We start from the raw sequence: 23,115 nt of genomic DNA, 5'->3' as shown, positions 1-23,115 counted from the left end.
TGTACTAGATCATGTATGGACTCTTACTCTTATATGTTGTATATTCAATTGATCTTGTCTTCATGTATTCTTTCATATGATGAGATATCAATTGTGTATGTTATGACTGAATTGGGAATGTCATTGATTAGGTATGATTTGGAATTAGGGAATGTCCTTTTGACATTTCTGTCCTTAGACATTAATGGGAACAATACGGGATATTTCCGATGGTGCCCTTTGGCGCTTTCCTGAATTATTGATTGTCATACCTAGGACTCGTCTAGCAGTGTTTGGCTAAGATTCCCTGTTATATCAGACCCGATTTGGAAGGGTATTGAGACCAAGTAACCCGTGGTAGCAAAGGGGATTTACGGGCATTCAAGACTAGTGAGTTATATCCGGGAGAGGACATGAATCACATTGTGGATACTCGTGAGAGGCCATTCATTGGTAGGGTATTAGTAGACTTGGGCTCATGGGTGCCCAAGACCGGTAGCCAACCCATAAGAGGACATGAGAGCTTCCCATCTATTATTTGTGGATGACCAATAGGGTTAATGAGTCCATAGTCTGAGTTGGTTGTAGCCATAGAATACACTGACTCTAGTGTGAAGGATACCAGAAAGGATCGCCCAGGGCGAGGAATGAACGTATTAGGATCTAAGTTGATATAACCAAGTAGATGACTTGCATTTAGCTAGGCTTTACCTTGACATGCGCCAATATTTAGACCAATGATGATGTGAGAGAGTGGTGACCTAAACACCAACCATGGAATGTCCAAGAGGGATGCAGGACCCAAACCACCAGAGAACATAAGATACCGAGATGGTTGAGGGAGAGTGATTTGAGACCTACCCAAAGAAGTATGGTGCTATGACTTAAAGCTTGTCTGCCTATAGAGACCATCATACATAGAGTTAGACTCATACATGCATTGTATGTCTCATGTCATTTTGTATCATGCTATGTTTTTGCTATCATGTTATTTATGTTGTTATGGAATAACTTGCCTTGCTGAGTTCTCCTGAACTCACTCCTTTCATGCAAATATGTTTTGTTAGATTATTCTACAGGTGTTGATGACTATGACGACCAGTAGGAAGAAGCGCAAGCTGATGAAGTATAATTCCCGCAAGGTGTTGGCAGTTACGAAGATCTCGGTGATGATCCCTTGTGTGATCATGCTACGTACCAAGATTAGCCCTACCGTGGAGTGGAAGTGGCTGTGCTTAATTTTTGAAGTTTATGTTTATGAAAACGTTCCTTACAAAGTAGAAGAAACTCTAGATTAGTTTGATTACTTCTTTCTTTCCCTTCTTTTGGAATCGGTTGTAATCTTCTTTTTTACTTTCGAGCTACATTTCCGTTGTAACTGTGGAGTGATATTCCGCCTCACTCTACCTTTCGATTATATATATATATATATATTCATTTGTGCACTTTGATGTTATTTTGTTATATTGCTTTGATCTTCTAAATAATATTGATAACATTGATTTAGTGTGAAACCCAGCCCTAACCTTGACCCGAAAACCCTGTTGTTTGTAGGTCCGACAACCCGAAGTAAAGCAAGAAGTCAACTATGGGCCATCTCAGTGGAAGACTTGGTGTTTGGCTTAGAATCCATAGAAGTTGACGACAGTGTTCCATTTATGGAAACTTGTTCAAGACTGAAAAGGAAACTGTATCCTGATGAAGATGGGATTAGTTGATGGACTTGGAGTACCTTTTGAATTGGTTTGAAGGCATTTCTACTTACTAGGTAAGCCACTTGGTGTGTGTGCAAAACCCCTTCAAGTTTGGATTTGAGCTGAGCCTTCAATTCCCCATTTTGGACTTGTTGTCCTGATTGGTCGACTGGGCCAGTCGACCAATGAGATCTGTTTTGCTGAACTAGGTCTTGGCTTCTCTATTTAAGCCCAACTTCAAGTCCAATTCGTCTTTTGTGCCTCCAAACTTCCTGGAACGAACCAGAGCCCTCCTCAAGTCATCTCCTTTGCATCATTGGTGGTTTTCTTGTCGGATCTTCGTCAAATCTCTTGCTTTTGCATCATAAGGTATGTGATCATCCTCCTCTCTTCTCCATCTTTGGTTTTCTATAGTTTTTCTTTCAATTTCTATTTGAGAACTGTGGAGTTGATGTTGCATCTTTGTTGCAACCATCACTCTACTCATCTTCTCTCTTTTCCTAAGGATTTAAGGCTTGATGGATGATCTTAATCAAGATCATCACTTGCTTTTGAAGGAAACCATTTCTTCATCTTCTTTCCCTTTTTAGATTCAAAGTTCTTCAATCTTAGATCTGTTTTTCTAGAAGATCTATATCTGTTTTCCATGAATTCTTTATCAGATTAGTAATCCATCATTCTATAGTTTCTCTTCCATGAATTTGCCATGATTTCTCCAAGAACCTTGACTGATCTATTTATGGTAAGTTTTTGTTTCCTATTTTTTGACTTGAAGACTTGATGTTATTAGGGTTTTGAAGTCCTCTATAGACCAATACACTATCATTGCATATTCCCTCTTGTTTGGTGACGATTCGAATCACAAAATTCGGATTTCGAATCAGAAATCTCTGATTTTGTCTGTCATTGACTCTGTTGGTCGACTGATTGGTCGACTGAGTCAGTAGACCAATCAATCGACCAATGAAGATAGTAGCCTCTGTTTTGGTTTATTTTTGGTTGATTTGATTCCTATCTTCTGGAGATCTTTCCTAATAAGGTATGTACACTGTCTAGGATCCCCTTCCAAGTTTAGAAAAGATCTTCCTTGATTCTCGAGATTCTTTGCGAGTTATTAAGGTAAGGATAGTTATTTCTTTAATTACATAGATTGAATGATTTAGTTCCATATTTGAATCTTCTTGATTATTTCCATAAATGGATTCTTATATTGATGCAACTACTCTAATTATAGTAGCATTACTTGTTTATATTAATTAGTTCATGTATGACTTTACTTGCCAATTATATATGAGTTGGATCATGTTCTTGATTACTTTCCATATGGGGAGTTACTATGTTCGTGATATGATTGATTTATGGTTGTGAATGATTAGGTATGGTTTGGAAAGAGGAGGTGTCCTTTTGACACTTCTGTCCTTGGACATCAACGGGAATATTATGGGATGTTTCCGGATATGCCCTTTGACACCTTCCTAAACTATTGGTTGTCATACCTAGGGCTGTCTAGAAGTGTTTGGCTAAGATGTCCCATTATATCAGACCCTAGTCGGAAGGGTATTGAAACCAAACGACTTGTGGTAGCAATGGGGACTCATGGGCGCTCAAGACCAGTAACCAACCCATGAGAGGACATGGATCACATTGTGGATACTCGAAAGAGGCCATTCATTGGTAGGATTGCATATGGATAGACTTAGGCTCATGGGCGCTCAAGACCGGTAACCAACCCGTGAGGGGACATGAGAGCTTCCCGTTTACCATATGTGGATAACCAATAGGGTTGATGAGTCCGTAGTTAGGGACTATAAGGACTCTAGTGTGAAGGATACCAAAAAGGATCGCCAGGGGCGAGGAATGGACGTATCTAGAACTGAGTTGATGTAACTAAGTAAAAGACTCGCATTTGGCTAGGCTTTAACCCTGACATGCGCCAGTACTTAGACCAATGGTGATGTGAGAGAGCAGTGACCTAAACCCCAGCCATGGAATGTCCCGAGGGATGCCAGACCCACTACCAAACGGCGTTGTGTGATGAGACCTTCCTAAAGAAGTACGGTGTTATGACTTAAAGCATGTCTGCCAATAGAGATCAACATACATAGAGTTAGAATCATAATGCATCATATGTTTCATGTCACATTGCATCATGCTTTGCTTTGAAATCCTGCCATTTATGTTATTATGGATTTAACTGCCTTACTAGGTATCTTTTGAAACTCACTCCTTTTGTGTTATGTATTGTTAGATTATTCTATAGGCTCAGAGTATTATGACTGCTCGTATGAAGAAACACAGGGAGAAAAGGCATATCTCCAAGAAGGTGATTGCGGTTACGACGATTACATTGAAGATTCCGTGGGTGGTTATGCTGCGTACAATGCTTAGTCCGTCAATAGAGTGGAAGTGCCCTTGTGCTATTTTTGAGATTTACACTTATAGAGATGTTCTCTATAAGATTGAAAACGATTTAGTTACTCATTGCACTTGTTATTGGGATTAGTTTTGATCTCTTTTCCTTTCTTTTTGGAAATACTTTTCCGCTGTTGATAGAATGAGATTTCCGCCTCACTTTACTTTATGATCTTGACATTAGTTGTTACCTTTCGTACTCTGATGATACATGATTTTATTTCCTTCCTTATGTGGACCTCTCATTTATACTTTGCAGATTGATTATTTATGTTCATGATTATGTTATTGTTTATGTGGGAGGATGAATTCCTCAATACTTGATATTTGGGGCTGTGGATCACACACTCGGGTATGCCAGGAAGGGTACCGGCTGGGTGGATGTGACATTTAGTCTTGTTCTTGATTATATTATAGTGAATGTGGGAGGTTGATTTCCTCGACACTAATCTTAGGGGCTGTGGATCACACACTCGGGTATGCCAGATTGGGTACCGGCTGGGTGGATATGACAGTGACCCTACCAATGAATGGCCCACACAATGTGATTCATGTCCTCTCATAGGTTGGTTACCGATCTTGAGCGCCCATAAATCCCCATTGCTACCACGGGTTACTCAGTCTCAATACCCTTCCGAATCGGGTCTGATATAGCAGGGACATACTAGCCAAACACCGCTAGACAAGCCCTAGGTATGACAACCAATAATCCGGGAAAGTGTCAAAGGGCACCATCGGAAATATCCCATACTATTCCCACTGATGTCCAAGGACAGAAATGTCAAAAGAACATTCTCCAATCGCAAATCATACCTAATCAATCACATTCCCAATTCAATCACAACATACACAACCGATATCTCATCATATAGTTTGATACATATAAACACGATCAATTGCATATTTAAATGACAAGGATAAGTAATCATACATGATTCAAGTAATAAAGAAATACATTGACGAGGTACTACTATACTTGAAGTACTTACAGCAGTAGCATCATACTATGGAAGTATAAAAATGGTAGTGAATCTATGAAATTCCCAAAATAGAAAGTAAGATTCACGCAATCTATGTTAATATGGAAACAACTGTCCTTACCTTAAATAGCTTCGATGAATATTCGAAGATCAAAGAGAATGGTTCCAAACTTAGCAAATAAACCCTAAACAAGCATAAACACAACATTAGGAAAGAGGCCTAGAAGATCAAAGGTCAAACGAATCAAATCGGATGAAGAACACAGCTACTGTTAGCCTTGGTCGATTGGGTGGTAGCTTGGTCAAATCGACCAAGCAATCAACCACTTGAACAGTATGCAGCAAAAATCTGATTTTTTTTATCCGAAACTCATTCTACAAGATCCGAAACACTACGAAACTTGGAGGAAACCTCTAAAACAACAATCTAAGCCTAACTAGCATAGATTAGACACTAACAAAGATAAAAAACAATACTTACTAATTTGAAAACATAAGTTTCTAATTCGGTAAAAATCATAGTTTAGAATGAAAACATGCTATGAACTCAAGAGCTAGAGATGATAAGATCTCATTCTATTAGAACAAAATCAGAAGATCATACATGAAACTAACATGCAAAATAGATCTAACATGTTAGAGAAATCAAATCGAAAGAATGATCATGGCTTCATGAAGAAATCATAAGATTCATAGCTATGATCAAGTATGAAGATCATTGGAATAAATGGGGATTCATTCCTAACCTTGAATACTGTAAAAAGAGGTGTTTGCAAGTATGCAATACCTTCTTCATGATCATAGTACAGAGATTAGATCATGCAAGAGTAAATCAATAAGAAAATAAGGGATTACTAACCTTGAAGATGAACAAGAGATGAAGAACTTGAGATCTTGCAAGAGTTCTTCACAAACACCAAGGAGAGGCTTTGAGAGAGGCTTCCCACGTTCTCTGAGGGTTTTAGAAACAAAGGAGGCTAAGAAACACATACTTCTATTATATAGAGCACCAAAAGACCTAATAGAGGATCTTTGGCAGATTCTATCCTTGTTGGTCGATTGGGTGGTCGTTGGCTGGTCGACTGGCCCAATCGACCAAGCATGACAGCATGGCCAAAACAGGGAAATGAGGGCCTAAACCAAATCCAAATCCAATGAACTTCTCCCAACACAACATATGACTTACCTAGTATAGAGGAATGCCTTCAAATGATGTCCAACTACACTTTAAGTGTCACATCCACCCAACTGGTACCCCATCGGGCATACCCGGGTATGTGATCCATAGTCCCGAAGATCAAGTATCAAGCAACCATGCCTCCCTCATACGCGATAACACAATTATGAACGATAATAATCACAGTTTAAGTATGTAATAAAGAATCATGAATAAGATAAAATAGATAATCAGAGTGCGAAATAAAGATGATACCAAGATATATATAATCCAAAAGAAAAGAGAGAGAGTGATCAAAAGTCAATTCCTCACATAGCAGCAGAAAGTAGTCAAATCTAGTTAAGCTTACAAAACCAAAATCTAAGGAGTATATCAAGAAAATTAAGTTACAAATCCGGTCTTAATAAGGATTTCCAAATACAACATTAAATAAATGTTTCATCAGTCACATAAAACACATCCTCAAAAGTATAGATATCCGAAGTCCAATACAGCTGCTCCAACACTAGTGTCTGGTGTGCATCATAGTCCTCTTCGGTACCCTCACAATAATCTTCATAGTAGCCACTACCCTGAGGGTAGTGTGGCTCATCAAAGGGTGCTTCAAAGGACGTGCCATTGGACTCTTCAAAACCTATAGAATAGTCTAACAAAGCAAATGCACAGAAAGGAATGAGTTCAACGGAACTCAACAAGGCAGTTAATCCATAGTACATAAACCATATGATACAAGTCATAACATGATGCGAATGATATGAGACAGATGATGCAATTATGATTCTAACTCTACATATGCTAGTCTCTATGGTAGACATGCTTTAAGTCATAGCACCATACTTCCTTGGGTAGGTCTCAAATCGCTCTTCCCTCAACCATTCAGGTATCTTGGGTTCTCCGGTGTGAATTGGGTCCTGCATCCATCTCGGACAATCCCATGGCTAGGGTTTAGGTCACCACTCTCTCACATCACCATTGGTATAAGTATTAGCACATGTCACGGTAAAGCCTAGCCCAATGCAAGTCATCTACTCAGTCATACCATGTCAGATCCAGATACGTCCATTCCTCGCCTTTGGCGATCCTTTCCGGTATCCTTCACACTAGAGTCACGGATATTACTCACCAGACTCATCAACCCAATTGATTATCCACAAAGAGTAGACGGGAAGCTCTCACGTCCCCTCACGGATATGACTCACAGATCTTCGAGCGCCCGTGAGCCCAAGTCTGACTATTTGCAACCCTACCAACAATGGCCCCTTTCGGGTATCCGTAATATGATCTATGTCCTCTCACAGGTTGGTTACCAGTCTTGAGCACCCATCAAACCATACTACTACCATGGGTCGTTCGGTCTCAATACCCTTCCGATTCAGGTTTGATATGAAAAGAACATCCTAGCCATACACCTAGACAAGTCCTATATATGTCATCCAATAATCCGGGAAAGCGTCGATGGACACCTTCGGAGAACATCCCATACTATTCCCTCCAATTTTCAAGGATAGAAATTTCAATAGGACATTCCTCAATCCCAAATTATACTTATCCAATCACATTCTCAATTCATCATATCACACATACATGATACATCATCATATTGAAAGTCATATTGTGAAATCCAGCCCAAACCTAGCCCAGGATACCCTATTTGTTTCTGGATAAAGAAAGACTTGTTTAATGTTAGACCTTGAAATTGGACCTTGATTTCATTGTTGTTATCCTTGAAAGCCTTAGGAGGCCATGTCCGACCTTATCCTTACCCTAACCCGGCCCGGAAATTGTATTGTCTGTAGATCCAATGACCCGAAGTGGTGGGAAAAGTCCTTGTGGACCCTTTTGGTTGATGATTTGGTGTCGGAGCCCAAGCCCATGGACATTGACAATGATGCCCCTCACTTGAGAGCATTGTCAGTGTTAGTTTTGAATCTGCGCACCAAAGAAGGGTGAATTAGTTGAAATACCTAATGAACTCCTGTGCTCAATACAATTATATTTCCCGAAACTAGACTTATTGATGGACTTGTAGGAGAAAACCTGCTTGCGCATCGAAGAAGGTGATCTTAGTTGGTCGACCTAATGAACTCCTATACTTGATCCAAAGGTATTTCTGGAAACTAGACTCATTTATTGACTTTTAGGAGAAAACCTCACTCAATTTGACCTTGTATAGCCTTCCAAATCCCTGTTCGAAGTTGTTGAACTATTCCTGAAAATTCTGTTGACACTCTGTTGGTCGATACTATCGATACTATCAACCAAAGGTATCGACCTACAAGTCCAGATTTGAATAAAAAGGTGCCTTTTGGATATTCCTTTCTCCTTTTTAAGTGAAACCTCAAACCTACATCATTATTTCACTCTTTTCAACATCTGAGAACGTACGAAAGCTCCTCTAAACCTCCTCATTGGCTTGGGTGTTGATCTTCTTCAAGAATCATTGTCTCTATCTTTTCTCTAATCTCTTCTCCAAGGTATGTAATCTCTCACTCTCTCTATAATCTACTTCTACCTCATCTTGTTCTTGCTACTGAGTTCGTGAAGAAGGTGCTGCAACCTTGCAACCACCTCTTCTACAAGCTCTTTTGATTTGATTAAACCTCTCTTCACCCTTTCCATGCTATGATTCTCATACATGATGTTCTTGCTTTCTTATTTTGATTTTTCTCTTCTTTACAACATGAATTCATCTCTTAATCTGATTTTCCCTTTCAATTAGGTCTGATTATATGTTAGTATGTATCTCTAATCTACTGCCCATCATTCCCTTAATTGAATTCATAAGTTCTCTTGCAATTACAATTGATTTCATTGAAGAACCTAGGACCTCAATTTGGGGGTTTTCAATTTGACCATTGGATCATGTTAATTCTTGCTACATAGCCTCCTGTTACTGTTCCTAGCATTCCCTCCAAGTTTCGTATCGATCCGAGACCCGAAAGACCAATTTTGAGCCAAAACCCAAAAAATCCCATTTGTTGTCCAAGACTCTGTTGGTCGATACTATTGGTCGATACCATCAACCCAATGTATCAACCAACAGTGTTGCTGTCAACAACTTTTGCCCAGTTTTGATTCGTTTGATCTCAGATTGTTCTGATTTCTTCTCTAATTCTTCATGTATGTTTGTTTAGGGCTTTAAGACTATAATTGGACCATTCTCTTGTGACTTCGGATCATCTTCTTCACAATTTGAGGTAAGGATGGTTATTGCCATATAACATAGACTGTATGACTTTTACTCTGTTGTTGGTAACTTAGACTTAACTTATTAGTTGATTTTAGACATCATATGACTACTGTAGTTACCTTATGACAGTAGCACCATGCTTAATTACTTGGTTTATCATGTTTACTTATTCTTGTCATTTATTTATACACTGTATTATGAGATGTTATGACATGTTTTCAATATGATAATGTATTTTTGATATGTAATGGATGAAAATAAGCATGTGATTGCTTAGGTATGATATGGGATTGGGGAGTGCCCTACTGGTACTTCTGTCCTTGGACATCGGAGGGAATAGTATGGGATGTTCTCCGAAGATGCCCATCGACGCTTTCCTGGATCATTGGATGACATACATAGGACTTGTCTAGATGTATGGCTAGGATGTCCCTATCATATCAGACCCGATTCGGAAGGGCATTGAGACCGAACGACCCGTGGTGGTAGTGTGGATTTGTGGGCGCTCAAGACCGGTAACCACTCCGTGAGAGGACATAAATTGCATTGCGGATACCTGGAAGGGGCCATTTATTGGTAGGGTTGCAAATGGCTAGACTTGGGCTCACGGGCACTCAAGACCGGTGAAATGATCTGTGAGGGGACGTGAGAGGATCCCGTTTACCATTTGTGGATGACCAATAGGGTTGATGAGTCCGGTGAGTAATATCCGTGACTCTAGTGTGAAGGATACCGGAAAGGATCCTGAGAGGATAGGAATGGACGTATCTGGAACTGACATGATATGATTAAGTAGATGACTTGCATTGGGCTAGGCTGTGAACCCGGCCCTAACCTTAACCCGGATACTCTTTGATTGTAGGTCCGAAGACCCGAAGTAGAAGTGAAAGTCAACTATGGGCCATATTGGTAGAAGATATAGTGTTCGACTCCGAACCTATGGAGATTGAAGATGATGCCCCATACTTGAAGAATGTGTTGGATATAGAGAAGAGACTGCACCTTGATGAATAGAAGATTAGTTGATGACCTTAGAGCTTGGTGGGATATGATTTAAAGCCATTTTTCCATGCTAGGTATGTTATAGAATATGTGTTTAAAGTTTTGTTTGATTACGAGTAGTGGAAGACCCTCAAATCCCTATTTTTGGCCTTGTTGTCAGCCTGGGTCGAGTGCTTGGGTCAACTGGCCAATGCTACCCAGCCAATCGACCCAAAGTTGCTGAACTCAAAGAGAATCTTCTGTTTTGAGAATCTTGCTATATATACCCCCATGACTTCGTGATTTTAGTATCCCTAGCCTCCATAACACATAGAGAACGAAGGGAAACCATCTCCAAGCCTCCAAGAGTGAAGAAGAAGACCTAATCTTGCAATCTTGCAAACTCTCTCTCTTGTTCTTCAATTAAAGGTTAGTAATCTATCTTTTATGTTAATGATTTATTCTTTCCATGATCACTCTCATCCCTGAACTGAGATTATGATGAAGATGGTGCAACCTTGTAGTCATATTGTAATATTTTCATTCTCTTGTGCTAAGATCATCTCATTCATTCTTGACATGATTCTTATGATTTCTTCTTAAACTATGATAATATTTCCTATTTTGATTCATTCTAGCATTATAGATGCTTCTCTATGATTATTCATACCTCTGATCTACTATGTTCTTGTACTAGAATGAGAACTAATCATCTCTAGTTCATCTCTTTCATTCATAGCATGTTTCCAATGAAAACTATGATTTTTACCAAAATAGAAACTATGGTTCTAAATTAGTAAGTAATGTTTTAATGGTGGTTTGATGTCTAAATTATGCTTTTTAGTCTTAGACTACTGTGTTAGGCAATCCCTCCAAGTTTCGTTGCATTCCGGTTTGTGTAGCATAGGTTTCGGATCAAGATTCTATTTTTATTCTCGGATTTGCTCTTGGGCAGATTGCCTGGGTCGACTGGAGCACTCAACCCAGCCAATCAACCCGCAACAGCAGAAACTGTTTTCTTCGTCCGATTTGATTCGATTCATGCTTATTCTTTTAGGACTACTTCCTAATGATTGTGTGATGCTATTCTAGGGTTTATTTGCTAACTTTGGATTCATCATCCTCTTGTCCGTCCGGAACACTTTCGAACCTATTTAAGGTAAGGAAAGTTGTTACCATATTAACATAGATTTGCATAGATTTAGTTTCTAAATTGGGAACTACTTAGATTTGCTACTGTTATGTTAGTTTCTATTATATGAATGCTGCAAGTACATTAGAATCTTATTTCCTTATTTACTTTATGTACTTGATTATGTATGAATACTTACTCATGTATGTTTTCTTATTTATTTAATCTTGTCTTATTATACTCTTTCATATGATGAGATATTTTTCATGGATGATATGACTGAATTATGATTGTGATTGCTTAGGTATGATTTGGGATTGGGGAATGTCCTTTTGACATTTCTGTCCTTGGACCCCATTGGGAGTAGTATGGGATATTTCCAATGTTGCCCTTTGATGCTTTCCTTGATTATTGGCTTTCATACCTAGGACTTGTCTAGCAATGTTTGACTAGGTTACACCCTTGTTATATCAGACCCGATTCGGAAGGGTATTGAGACCGAATGACCCATGGTAGCAATGGGGATTCATGGGTGCTCAAGACCGGTGAGTTATATCCGTGAGGGGACATGAATCACATTGTGGGGACCATTTGTGGATAGAGTTGCATATGGATAGACTTGGGCTCATGGGCGTTCAAGACTGGTAACCAACCCGTGAGAAGACATGAGAGCTTCCCGTTTAATATATGTGGATGACCTATAGGGTTGATGAGTCCGTATTTGAGAGAGTCGGATATGCTGACTCTAGTGTGAAAGATACCGGAAAGGATCGCCAGGGGCGAGGAATGGACATATCTGGATCTGAGTTGATGTAACTAAGTAGAAGACTTGCATTGGGCTAGGCTTTACCTTGACATGCGCCAATACTTAGACCAAACGGTGATGTGAGAGAGAGGTGACTTAACCCCTAACCATGGATTGTCCAAGATGGATGAAGGACCCACTACCAACCGGCGTTGTGTGATGAGACCTACCCAAGAAGTATGGTGCTATGACTTAAAGCATGTCTGCCTATAGAGACCAGCATACATAGAGTTAGACTCATACATGCATTGTTGTCTCATATCATATCACTTATTGCTTTGTTTGTGATACTATGTTATTTATGCTATTATGGAATAACTTGCCTTGCTGAGTTTCTTTTGAAACTCACTCCTTTTGTACAATATCTTTTGTTAGACTATTCTACAGGTTTTGATGGCTATGAAGCGCAATATGAGGAAGCGCAAGATGAAGAAGGGTACCATACGCAAAGTGTTGGCGATTACGAAGATTACTGTGAGGATCCCTCGAGTGGTCTCTCTTATTACCAGGATTAGCCCTACTGTTGAGTGGGAGCGTCTGAGCATCATTGACGAAGTCTACGTTTATGAGGACATCCTTTATAAAGTAGAAAAGACTCTAGTTTAGTTAGATTATATCTTTCTTTCTTGTCTTTAGAATCAGTTGTAATCCCATTTGATTTTCGAACTACATTCCGCTGTACTCGTGGAGTGAGATTCCGCCTCACTCTACTTTTGATTTATATATCTATTGGTATCTTTTCCGCACTCTGATGATTATCTCATTACTTATCTATGATTCATTTGAATAATATTATTAACATTGATTTAGTCTTGTTCTTGATTATATTGTTGTGAATGTGGGAGGATGATTTCACTAACTACTGGATCTTGTGGATTGTGGATCACACACTCGGGTATGCCAGATAGGGTACCGGCTGGGTGGATGTGACATAGGCTATACCTTGACATGCGCCAATACTTAGACCAAATGGTGATGTGAGAGAGTGGTGACCGAAACCCCCAACCATGGTTTTGTCCGAGAGGGATGCAGAACCCAATTCCCCCCGGTGATGAGTGACTGAGACTACCTAAAGAAGTATGGTGCTACGACTTAAAGCATGTCTACCCTAGATGACCAGCATACTTAGAGTTAGATTCATGTTTGCATCATATGTCTCATATCATATTGCATCATGCTATGCTGTGCATCATATGATTTATGTTGTGATGGAATAACTTTCCTTGCTGAGTTCTTTTGAACTCACTCCTTTTTGCAACATATTTTGTTAGACTTTTCTGCAGGTACTACTACTGTTGACTGTGACGGTCAACACTTGAGGACTAAGTTGGTGACTCATACCACTTTGACTACGCTGACTACATCTGTGAAGGCTATCAGTTCAAGACTCATATTTGTCAGGAGTAGATCCGACCTGGTTTAGTTTCTTATGATTATGTTATTGAGGAGACATTTTATAAGTTAGAAGAAACTATAACTTAGTTGCTTACCTTGTTATTTCCCTTCTTTGGAGATCTGGTTGTAATCTTAACCTTAATTTTAGTCGATCTACCTTCCGTTATTATTAGAGGATGGGTTTCCTCCCACCTTTTCACACTTGACTGTTTATCCTATTTGAATCATTTCCGCACTCTGATGTTATTTGTGAAACCTTCTGAGATCCTTTCTTGATTTTATTATTAAATTATTTGAATACAAAGAATTGTTCTTGCTTTTGATTATATTATTGTGATAAGTGGATATGATCGTTCCTAAACTGGATCTATTGGGCTGTGGATCACTCCCGAGTAACTCAGATAGGGTACCCCCTGGGTGGATTTGGGGCGGGATGTGACACATATCATAACATCGCATAATTCAAGTGTAATGTAAATAACAATAATGAAATAGACATGATATACAAGAGTAATTAAATATGTTACTACTGTTGAAAGACAACTACAGTAGTCATATGATGTCTAAATAGAATTGATAAGAAAAGCACATCAAGTTGCCAATCATCATTGAATAAGCACATAGTCCATGTCATATGGGTATAATTGTCCTTACCTTAATCGAATCGGGAATAATAACAAATACCACTTAGAATAGTCCCCAACTTAGTGCTTGAACCCTAGACAACATATAAGCAACATTAGAGAAGGAAACAATCAAATCGGAGATCAAACGAAGCGAAATGAGCAAGAGTTGAGTTGCTGTTTTCCTTTGGTCGACTGACTGGTCAACTGATCAGTCAACCAAGAGGATCAGTAACGGGTAGCATAGGGAAATTGGGCCCGAAACCGATCTTCCGGGTCTCGGATCGATCTGAAATTTGGAGGGAATGATGATAGCAATATAGGGACACTATACAATGAAAATTATCATGATCCAACGATTCAATTAGGAATATTCAAATTGAAACCCTATGTTCTATATGATAAACATCAAGAATTGAAATGGAATTTGTTGCAATGGCAAGGGATGATGGGGAATCAGCTAAGGAGGTGATAAGAACTATACTAGAATCATAAATCAATAGTAAATCAGACCTAGCATGCATCTACACATCAGTTTAGATCAATAAGACAAGTTGGAATGACAAGAATCATAGAAATGCAATGCTATTGATTGTATTGAATGCATAGCATAGCAAGAATGAAAAGAAATCAATGGAGATGAAAGGGAAACACATGGCTAAGTGTTTGCAAGGTTGCAGCACTTCAGCCATAGTCTTAATAGTGAGAAAGAGTGGAGGAAAGAGTAGATTAGAGAATGAGAGAGAGGAATCATACCTTGAGGAAGTGAATGAAGAGGGAATGCAATGATTGAGACCAAGAATCTTCACCAACTTCAAGAGAGGGCTTTGGGAAGCTCACTCTTCGTGCTCTGGAGTGCCAATGATTAGGTTAGGCTTCTATTCACGAGTTCCCAAAAATTATGGTTAAAATAATAGAGAATTTTGTAATTTTTGAATTTACTATTCTGTTGGTCGACTGATTGGTCGACTGGCTAGTCGACCAAGCCTGAACAACAACTTTAGTCAGGGAAATGGAAGGCCAGACTGATCCAAATTGAGTTGGGTTTTCTCCTACAAGTCAATCAACAAGTCTAGAATAGATAAATACCTTCGAAACGAGATCGAAAATGCATCACGTACTTCAACTACGCTCTCCCCCTTCTAAGTGCAGTTTCTCAGTGAACACTGATAGTGTATCCAAGTAAGGGGCATCACTGTCAATATCCATAGGCTCTGAGTCATACATCGAATCTTCGACTATGAGGGCCCACAAGTCTCTTCTTCCACTACTCCGGGTCTTCGGACCTACAAACACCAATTGATCCGGGTCAGGGTCAGGGTTAGAAAAGGGCTGGATTTCACATTAACTCCATCAACTAGTTTCAACATCTTCAAGGTGCAGTTTCATTTCCAATTCTGTCAAAGCTTCCAAGTATGGAACACCATCATCAACTTCCATGGATTCTGGGTCAAACACCATGTCTTCCACTGAGATAACCCATAGTTGGCTTCTTCCTTTACTTCGGGTCTTTGGACCTACAAACAACAGGGTTTCGGGGTCAAGGTTTGGGCTGGATTTCACACTTTGTGTGCCTGCTGTTGATGAGATTAAGAAGGAAATTTTGAAAGAAGCACACCAGTCAATTTTTACACTGCACCCACGAAGTACTAAGATGTACAAAGATCTAAGAGAACATTTATGGTGGATTGGTTTGAAGACCAATGTGGAAGATTTTGTGGCCAAATGTGAAACTTGTCAGCGTGTTAAGGCTGTTCATCAACAGCCATCTGGATTTCTATAACCCCTTCCTATTCCTAGTTGGAAGTGGGAAGATATCTTGCCTCGGACAAGTAAAGGTAATGATACAATATGGGTAATCATTGATAGGTTGACCAAATCAGCTCATTTTATTCCTATGAAGATCACTCATACTATGGATAAGCTAGCTAGGCTTTATGTGGACAATGTGGTTCGTCTACATGGAGTGCCTATAAGTATTGTTTCTGACAAAGATCCTAGGTTCACCTCAAGGTTTTGTAATAGTTTGCATAAAGCCTTGGGAACCCAATTAAACTTGAGTACTGCTCATCATCCATAAACTAATGGACAATCTAAGCGGATAATTCAGATTTTGGAAGATATGCTTAGATTTTGCATTTTGGATATGGGTGGCAACTGGGATGAACACATCGCTTTGGTTGAGTTTGCCTATAACAACAGTTGTCAAGCAACAATAGGCATGGCTCCATTCAAGGCTTTGTATGGAAACACTTGTAGGACACCTTGTATTGGACTGAGACTGGTGAAGGAAAAGTGTTAGGTCCAAAAATGATTGAAGCTACAAGTGCAATGGTGGACATGATAAGAGATAGGATCAAATCGGGCCAGTCAAGGCAGAAATCTTATGCGGATAAGAGAAGGACCGATTTGGAATTTCAAGTTGGGGAGAAAGTTTTTCTGAAAGTGTCACCTATGAAATGTGTAATGAGATTCAATGTTAAAGGAAAGCTTAGCCCTCGATTCATCAGACCTTATGAAATTCTTGAGAAGGTTGGACCTGTCGCATGTCGTTTAGCCTTACCTCCGTCTCTTGCTGGAGTTCATAATGTGTTTCGTGTATCAATGCTTCAGCAATATATAGAGAATCTAGAACACATACTACAGTGAGAACCTGATGGACTTAGTGCTTATCTTTCTTACAATGAAGAGCCAGCCAAAATCCTAGACAAAAAGGACAAATAGTTGCGGAATCATACCATTCCCTTGGTAAAGATTCGGTGGAAGAATCACACCCCTTGAAGAAGCTTCTTGGGAGAAGGAAGAAGAGATGAAGAGAAGTTTCCCAATCTCTTTGGAAACCCAGGTATGTTTTCAATTTCGAAGATGAAATTTCTTTTAAGGGGGGAGAATGTGAAATCCAGCCCAAACCCTAACCTGAAAACCCTTTTGTTTGTAGGTCCAAAGACTCAAAGTCAAGGAAGAAGGCAATTATGGGCGATCTCAATGGAATACATGGTGTTTGATCCAAAACCCATGGAGATTGATGATGGAGTTCCATACTTAGAAACCTTGTCAGAGTTGGAGAGAAACTGCACCTTGAAGATGAAGAGCTTGGTTGAAGGACTTGAGGCCTAATTTGACATGGTTTGAAGGTCCCTCAATGCTAGGTGAGTTGCTTCTTGAGTTGGGAGAATCCCCATCAAAAATATGACTTTTGGAGCTTCATTTCCCTAATTTGGGCTTGCTGTTAGCCTAGGTTGATTGCTTAGGTCGACTGGGCCAATCGACCCAGCCAGTCAGCCCACAGTCACAGGGACTTATGCATGAAATTCTGATTTTTAGGGTTTTTGATGCTCTATTTAATGGGACTACGTGGTTTTCAGCCCCACTTTTTTCTAAAGCCTTTGGAGAACATGGGAAGCCTCTCTCAAGCCTATTCTTTCAAGTTGTTGAAGATCCTTTGCGAATTCTCAAGCTTTTCGGCGATTATTCTTCATTAAGGTTGGTGATTTACTGCTATTCTTTTCAATTGATCTCTTCTCATTACTGTGAAATTGAAGATTCTTTTGTATCATTGCAAAGACCTCTTCCTCAATCTCTATAGTTGTGAGTGAATCTCCATTCACTCCAATGCTCCGTGATCTACACAACCTGATTTTGGGTGAGATCTTATGAGAATTTCATAAATGTATGACCACTCATGTTTTTTTATTTCTAAAGCATGCAAGGTTCATTCCCATGATTAATTCTATCTAAGATCTACTATTCTTTTCTTTCTAGAGTGAATTCTCATTCTCTCTAGCCTCTCCATAGAATTCATGGGTTGTTTTCTCTGAAAACCTAGTTTTGATTAATTTAGAATTCAATCCTTTTGATCATTGTTGATGCCTAATCTATGATAGTCTTAGACTATTGTTTTAGAGTTTCTCTTAAATTTTTAGAGTGTTTCAAACCCTGGAAGTTGAGTTTCGGATCAAAATTCGGAATTTTTGCTTGTACTATTCACTGGGTCGACCGGGTCAGGCTGCCCAGCTAGTCAGCCCACAGTGACAGTAGCTGATTTTTTTGTCTATTTCGATCTTTGAGGGTTTCTTCCTAATAATTGATCTATGCTTGTTTAGGGTTTATTTGCTAACCTTGGACCTATCCTCTTTCTCTTTCCGGAATTCTTCCAAGTTATTAAGGTAAGGACGATTGATTTCTAATAACCTAAAATGCATGATTACTTGTTTATGATTTGGATTGCATGATCATATTGTTGTTCTTATAATTTCTTTATAATTATATTATTGTTGTAAGTGCTGTAACTACAGTAAGACTTGTTCATGTAATTCATTTATTATTGAAATCATGTATAAATGTTTATTTCCCTACATATTGATTTATCAGTTGTGTTTGTGAATGACTAATTGGGAAGGTAATTGCTTAAGTATAATTGGGGAATGGGGAATGTCCTTTTGACATTTTTGTCTTTGGACATTAGTGGAGGTGGTATGGGACGCTTTACTATGGTGCCCTTTGGCGCTTTCCTTGACTACTGGTTGACATTCTTTGGTTTTGTCTAGAAGTGTTTGGCTAGGGAAACCCCTGTATATCTAACCCTATCGGAAGGGGAATTGAGACCAAGTGACCCATGGAAGCAATGGGCATTTGTGGGCGCTCAAGACCGGTAACCAACCCATGAGACTACATAAATCACATTGTGGAGGCCATTCATTGGTAGGGTTGCAGTAGTAGACTTGGGCTCATGGGTGCTCAAGATTGGTAACCAACCCATGAGTAGACATGAGAGCTTCCCATTTACTATTTGTGGATGACCAATAGGGTTTGACCAGTCGACCAACCAATCAACCAACAGGATAGCAAGATTTGATAAGATCTTCTTTCAGGGTTTTTAATGCTCTATATAATTAGACTTCGTGTTTCTTAGCCTACTTTGTTTCTAAAACCCCTAGAGAACATGGGAAGCTCCTCTCAAAGCCTCTCTTGGTGTTGTGGAAGATCCTCAAGCATTTCTCCAAGTTTCTAATTTGGTTTCTCTTCAACAAGGTTGGTATTCTACCTCTTTCTTCTCTAATCTCTTCTCCTTACTGTTATAGCTTATTTTTTTGATTGAGAATAAGGTATTACACTACTGTAGCTACCTATTCTCTGATCTCCTTGTGTCTTAGAGTGAAACCCCATTCACTCTATGCATTCCTTGAAGCCATATGGTGAATCTCCTTGATTTTCCTTGTTTCTAAATTGGTTTTGATAGCATGATTCTTTCTTACTGTAGTTTTTCCTTTCTAATCAGTATTAGACATGCTTATTTTTAGTTTTCATTGCTAATCTACCGTATTCAATGTCTTTGAATGAATCTCCATTCATTCGATTGATGCTATGATCTTCATGCTTGAATTCTTAGCCATGATTATATGATATCTTCATGATCATTCCTTTAATCTAATTTCTCAATCATATTAGATCTGAATTCATGTTAGTATTCATCTCTAATCTATTGCCAATGATCCTCTTGAGTGAATCCTTAATCCTCCTTTGCAGCCATGGTTGTTTTCATTGAAAACCTTGTTTTTTTATCAAAATAGAAAGTCATGTTTTCAAAATAGAAAGTTATATTTCCAAATTAGAAAGTCATTAACTTTGACCTTGTATGGGTGTCTAATCCAAGCTAGATAGCCTTAGTATGTTTATGTGGAGTTCCCCTTCGAATTTAGGATCAAGCGGACTTCAAACGAAGAAATTATGACCGATTTATGGTTACTGTCGTGTACTATTCATTTGTTCGATTGCTTGGTCGATTGGACCAAGCTACCACCCAATCAACCAAGGCGATCAAAGCAACTCCAATTTTGCTCTGTTTCGACTCCTATCTCTTGGATTTACTTCTTATGACCTATACATGTGTTTGTCAAGCTTGTTTAGGTGATTTTGGATCTGTTCTCTGATCTCTTACTTGAAGATTATAAGTTCGGATTACGAGGTGAGTATTCCAACTCACAATATTCCTATTTACATGTCTTATTGTATTATGACATGAATGCATGACCTAGCTACTGATGTTTTATTTTCTTTACATAATGATACTTCTGCAACTACAGTAGCGTATTCATATTGTTATTTACATATTGGAATTGATGATATAGTATTGTGAATGTGATTTGGACTATGATATGAATTTGAATGTGAATGTGATTTGTATGGAATCATGATGTGATGTGGTATGGGATGCTTTCCTATGGTGCCCCTTGACTCTTTCCCTAACTACTGGTTGACATACCTATGATTGTTCTAGCAGTGTTTGGCTAGGAATACCCCTATTATATTAGACCCGATTCAGAAGGGTATTGAGACTGAACGACTCGTGGTAGCAATGGGGATTTGTGGGCGCTCAAGAGCGGTAACCAACCCGTGAGAGGACATGAATCACATTGTGGTTACTCGTGAGGAGGCCATTTATTGGTAGGGTTGCAAATAGTAGACTTGGGCTTATGGGCGTTCAAGACCGGTAACCAATCCGTGAGAGGACATGAGAGCTTCCCATCTATTATTTGTGAATGACCAATAGGGTTGATGAGTCCGTAGTCCGGGACTATGCTGACTCTAGTGAGAAAGATACCGGAAAGGATCGCCCAAGGCGAGGAATGGAAATATCTGAACCTGAGTTGATATAACTAAGTAGAAGACTTGCATTTGGCTAGGCTTTACCTTGACATACGCCAATACTTAGACCAAACAGTGATGTGAGAGAGCAGTGACCTAAACCTCAGCCATGGAATGTCCCGAGGGATGCCAGACCCCTTACCAATAGATGATGTGTGATTTGAGACCTTCCCAAAGAAGTATGGTGCTATGACTTAAAGCATGTCTGCCATTAGAGACCAACATACATACATAGAGTTAGAAGCATATTTGCATTTATTGTTTCATATCATTGCATATATGTTTGTTTGTGAATGCATGTGAAGATGCTTATTGTGTTTGGATTACTTGCTAAGTTCTTTTGAACTTAACCTTCGGGGGACTTGTTTTAGATGACATTGTAGGATCGAAAGACAACTCGTGCCCCAACACGGAGGACCTTTCCATACATGGTACAGCTCTGGAAGTCCTTGGACAAGGTGTTGACCAGCGAGGCAACCAACACACAAATTTAGACTACATTGACGGCTCCCATTGACGACAACCGGCATTGTCTTATTCGCCGATGGGATCATGCGCTAGATGCTGATCTAAAGCTTCAAGAGCATAACCCTAAGGTGAAGAGGATGAAGACTAAAGAAGAGGAAGAGCCGACTGAAGATGTTGGACTTCTCTTGTTTCTTCTAGACTTTTACTTTACTTGTATTAGCTTAGAGCTTAACCTTAGATTTCGATCTACCTTCCACATATGTTGTGGAGTATATTTCCGCTATACTCTACAATTGTCTTTTGATTTGGTATCATGTTATTCCACACTTTGATATTCTTTAGTGATCCTTCTAAAATCCTTTCTTGACTTTTATTAATAAATTACTTGAATATTATGATTTGTTCTTGCTTTTGATTATGTTATTGTGCTAAATGGATATGATCGTTCCTAAACTTGATCTTCGGGGCTGCAGATCACACACTCGGGTATTTCAGATATGGTACTGGCTGGGTGGATGTGACACTGCTAATAGAGATCACCATACATAGAGTTAGAATCATACATGCATGTCTGTTTCATATCATGTTGCATCTTTATGTTTTGCTATCATGCTTTATTGTGTTATTGTGGAATGAACAGCCTTGCTGAGTTCTTTTGAACTCACTCCTTTTTGCAACAACTTTGTTAGATCTATCTGCAGGTATTAATGATTATGACGGATCAGCATATGAGATTGCCTTGGATGACTCATACTACATCCAAGGTGCTGGCTACGATGATTACGACTGTGAAAACTATCATGGTGACAGAGGAGCGTATCAGGATTCGTACTCATGTGCTAGTACAACGATATTTGGATATAGAGAAATTTACTTTTAGAAGTGTTCTCTATAGACTTGAAGAAACACTAGTTTAGATTTTGATTACTTCTTTTCTTTTCCTTTTATTTTGGAAATTGGTTGTAATCTTTCTTTTTAGTTTCGATCTACTTTTCCGTTGCTATTGTAGAGTGATTTTCTACTACACTCTACATTTGATTTATTCTATTGGTATCTTTTTTCCTCAGTCTGATTATATTATATATTCTTTGAATCTTAACTTGATCTTTCAATTGATTTAGTTTAACTTTGATTTTAGTCTTGTTCCTAATTATATTAATGTAAATGTGGGAGGTTGATTTCCTCGATACTGATCTTTGGGGCTGTGGATCACACACTCGGGTATGCCAGATAAGGTACTGGCTGGGTGGATATGACAATAACTACAAACTTCTCCACTTCCGTGTGAATAGGAACCAGAGTTTATCTTCCACCATCTCAAGTTCAACGTCTGTTCTATTCTGCTATGTTACAACAGCAGCTTCCGTGCTTTAAATCCATAGTAAAGGACGTGATTAGTTTTGTTTGTTGGCAAAAGGTTTTCTGGGAAGCCATGTGACCTCCCCACATTTTTTTTATTTATTTATTTTATCAATTTGAGATAAGCATTATCTCCCCTCAAAATCTTGATGAGAATCATGTTGTATTTTTTTTCTTGATAATTTGTAATGAGTTGCATTGATGATTGATCTCAAACAATTCATGTAACAAAATGCAATCCTTTGGTTTATTATCTATTCTTGGAATTAGATGGT

Source organism: Hakea prostrata, chromosome 8 (assembly GCF_041222555.1).
Source record: "Hakea prostrata isolate BN-2017 chromosome 8, UWA_Hpros_2, whole genome shotgun sequence".
In the NCBI taxonomy this organism is placed as follows: Eukaryota; Viridiplantae; Streptophyta; class Magnoliopsida; order Proteales; family Proteaceae; genus Hakea; species Hakea prostrata.
Note: the sequence above shows the minus strand (reverse complement) of the source record.